Consider the following 4360-nt stretch of genomic DNA (forward strand, 5'->3'; position numbering starts at 1 on the left):
TGTCTTCTGTGGTTTCTGAATTTTGAAGAGTGGCAGCATCAAGATAGACTTGCACTGGCTTCAGGAAAAATAAACAGCGGATGCATTCACAAGCCTGCTCTGGGATTTGTGACCTCCCTACTGGTGAAATGAGAAAAGGAGTCTTGGTCATTTTTCTGTCTCAGGTTGCAGCTGGAACCTGGGAAGACCCAGGGCTATAAACCCACGTAATGGGAATGTGCCCATCACACCTCTCTGACTGCCCCAGCCGAGGTGCCTCTCTCCCCACTTGGCCCCAGGCCACCTGCAGGCCTCACCAAGCAGCTGCATGGGTTCAAAAATGCACAGAGAAACCAGTTCCCAGTATTGCCTGAGGTTGGCCCACGCCTTCCTGGAGTCCAGGTCACTGGGGCTTGGGCACGTGTTCTGTGAGTGTCTTTGGGTCATCTTGATCTGACATTTCTCTGAGTCACCAAGCCAAGCTGGGACCAGGTATATCTTCACAGATAGGGTTCCTCGAAGTCACTGGGGTTAGGGATCAGATGCACTATGAAGCCACAGGAGGGGAAAGGATCTTTCTGGACTAATGTATTTTAAGAATTTGGGAAGTATCCCAGCCCCAGAATGTGGAGATATGTTTTGTCACATAAGTGGAAGTTCAGAAGAAAGACAAAGATGGGCCTGAGATCTCAGAGCTGTGAGGAAGCCTGCTGACTTGAGTCCCTGAGCTGAATTCCTCATGACTGTATTGAGTTTAATATTGGTGCCTGACAGTGCTGCACAAAAATACACTCCGGTGTGCTTGCCACTCAGCTTGATGAGAAAGGCTGAAGTCATTCCCATGGGAGTCCGCCAACATCTTTACGCGGTGAACTCATTTGAGGAGTATAAGCTGACTGCTAACAACAACACTGATTCTAGAAACACAAGTGGTGTAAATAGAAAAAAGCCTTCTGGACTGTTTTTTTACTAGATGAATCAATGTAAAGAAAGTGACCATCTTTTTGATGACTTGGGCATCTATGCTCAGTTCAGTCGCTCAGTTGCGTCCGACTCTTTTCGACCCCGTGGACTCGAGCATGCCAGGCTTCCTTGTCCATCGCCAACTCCTTGAGCTTACTCAAACTCATGTCCATCAAGTCGGTGATGCCATCCAACCATCTCATCCTCTGTTGTTCCCTTCTCCCTCTCCTTCAATCTTTCCCAGCATCAGGGTCTTCTCCAATGAGTCTGTTCTCATCAGGTGGCCAAAGTATTGGAGTTTCAGTATCAGTCCTGAAACTCCAGTACTTTGGCCATCTGATATGAAGAACTGACTCATTGAAAAAGACCCTGATGCTGGACCCTGATCCTATACTCAGTGGATCTCAACATGAAGGCTTCTTATGTGGTCACTGAATGAGGTGGATATTTTATCCCTGAAGATCAGGTAGTCCTTTGGTGCAGTTAGAATGTTTTCAGCCATCAAAATTGGATGGCATGTGGGTATTGGACAGGAGTTACCCAGCCTGTGTTGGCGGTCCCTTGGCCTTGCATGGTGGTGACAGGCTGGGTGTAGGGCTGGCTGCAAGGCTCTTGTTAATATGCCTATCCTGCCTCTGTGGAAGTCAGGGACATAAAGCAACTGTCTCCCTAGTGTCAGAGGGGTTTGGCTTATGCCAGTGCTCTTTAAGAGGACGTTTTAGTTCGGAACAGTCTTAGAACTGGGATCAAATCAAAGCCTCACGGAAAAGCTCTGGAACAGTGGGCAGTTACAGAGCCTCTTTCCTGGTTTCCTCAGCTGTAAAATGGGGGGTGGTGGTTTAGTCACTAAACCACCTGGGGATTGAACCCAGGTCTCCTGCATTGCAGGCGGATAGCTTAATCTGTAATGAATCTGCCTGCAATGCAGGAGACCTGGGTTTGATTCCTGGGCCGGGAAGATCCCCTGCAGAAGGAAATGACAATCCACTCCAGTATTCTTGCCTGGAAGATCCCATGGATGGAGGAGCCTGGCGGGCTACAGTTCACAGAGTCGCAGAGTTAGACATGACGGCGACCAAACCACTAAACCATCACCATCTTTACCAACTGAGGCACCAGGGAAGCCCATAAACTGTGAGGTGGTGGTGGTTAAATGAAACCAGACAGTGAAAGTGGTGCTTGGCACGTGACAGACCTTAGCTGTAATTGGCATCCTTGTGTGACGGGTGCCTGCAGACCTAGGAGCAGGAGAAGGATTGAACCAGACCCCAGGAGACGTGAAAAGTGCACTCTGGTCTCCTCATCTTTAGCACCAAGACAGAAAGGACTCTTAAGTACCACAGAAATTTGAGAATAATCCCTCACCTCTCCCTTAGTCAGAGAGTTGGTTCTTTTTTTTAATATATTGTGTCAAAATCCTATGAAATTATTCCTGCTTCCCAGATAAAACAAGGGACTTGGAAATTTTATTTTTCCTTTTGGCTGTGCCAGGCATCTTGTCGGATCCTAATTCCCCCTCAGCGGTGAGAGCAAGGAGTCCTAACCACCGAGAATTCCCAACTTGCAACTATTCAGTAATGGCATCTATGCTAGGGTCACTTGCCGCCCAGTGTTTCGTTTTCAAAGGTTCCTGGAGCTCCCCTCTCCCCTTCACCTTGCCTCTGCTCCCCTCCAAGCATTCCCACCTGAGTCGACACCCAGCCTGGGGGCCCACCTCTCTGTGAGACCTTCTCTGCTGGGATATAACCCTTCTTCTCAGACTTCACTTCCCAAAACTCCCACCAGCCTTCGGCTTGTTTGCCAGGGGTCAGTTGTTGTCCAGCTGTTTCAGCATCTAGTCATTTCCCAAGCAAGACTCTTAAGTCCCCTGAGGGCAGGTCCATTATGACACCTTATACCCACCTTGTCCAGACCTGGCACGTGGGCACCCTAGCTGACCACGAGGCCCTTGAACTTCCTTGACTTAGCGTTCCAAGGCTAAAGTGATGATGACTTAGGAATAAACATCTGTATTAGCTACCAGAATACATTGTAAAACACAAGGAATGTAGTTAATTTTCTTTTACAGTAACTATAAGGGGAGTAAAACCTTTAAAAATCGTGAATCATTATACTGTACACCTGTAGTAAAAGTGAAAATGTTATTCGTGTCCAACTCTGCGACCCCATGGTGTGTGTAGCCTATCAGGCTGTCCATGGGATTCTCCAGGCAAGAATACTGGAGTGGGTTGTCATTCCCTTCTCCAGGGGATCTTCCCAAACCAGGAATCGAACACAGGTCTCCCACATTGGCGGGCAGATATTTTACCATCTGAGCCACCAGGGAAGCCTTGACACCCGACTTATATAATATTGTAGAGCAACTGTACTTGAATTTTAAAACAGGAGAAAAAAATCAGTATTACTTGATGAGCAATTAAGGGCGGCTCTTCCAACAGCTTTCTCTTGTAATCCCCACACTGTAAGTTTGGGTGTTCCATTCCCCTCTCTGGGTCTTTTTCTCCCCGTCTATGGCAGGTAAGCACTGACCCAGGCCCTGCTCCGTGGTCTGGATGATTCTGGCGAGTCAGCACTTCTCCCTGTTGTGGTCTCTGCGCTTCCTTTTTCTCCAGCACGGAGCCTCATCCTGGGCTGTGCATTCCTGCAACGCCCATGTGAGTGTGGCCGCTGCTCTGTAACATTATAGCAAAGTAATCATATGCCAAGGGACAGGATCCAGGGTTGCAGTTATTTTGGGACGAGCAGGAGCCTGTGGGAAAATGCTGGAACATGTCTGAGTCACCCAGGCAAATACCTTTCTTTCCGTGTTCCAGCATGTTTTGAACTTTAGGCAGTGCAAAAAAAAAAAGCCCCGGCGAGGGCACACGCCCTCTGTGTCTTTGAGCCCTTCCTGGGCTGCGCCTATTTCTAGGCTGTGCCACCACATCCTCTGAGCTCTGAAATGTTTGCAGGTAGAGCCGTGTGAGGCAGGGCTGGATCAAGCCCTCGGAGGCCCTAAATGTTGTGATGCCTCCCACAGTGAAATTTAAGATAAAATCTAAGCCACCAAAGAAGAGCAAGGATGATCCGTATTTGCCAGGTTATATGTTCTTGTTACTTTTTAAAAAATCTCTCCATCTGTGTGTGTGTGTGTGTGTGTGTGTGTGTGAGCTTGGGGTGTCCCTAACTTTCCCAGTACTCAAACTGCCTGCTGTCCGACACTGCCCACTGGGAACCGGTGGAGATCGGGAGAGTGCGGAGCAGCTCGGCAGTGCAAGGAAGGTCCAGGAGCAGAGGAGAGGGCAGTTGAGGCCAGCACGGTGCCATCTGCTCGCTGTGGAAGGGAGAAGGGGCAGCCACAGGTCATCTGCTGGGGTCCCCATACCCGGGAGCCCAGGACAGCGGTGTGGGGGGAGAGTAGAGTTCCCGAAGCAACTGG

The sequence above is a fragment of the Budorcas taxicolor genome, chromosome 23 (assembly GCF_023091745.1).
Source record: "Budorcas taxicolor isolate Tak-1 chromosome 23, Takin1.1, whole genome shotgun sequence".
NCBI lineage: Eukaryota > Metazoa > Chordata > Mammalia > Artiodactyla > Bovidae > Budorcas > Budorcas taxicolor.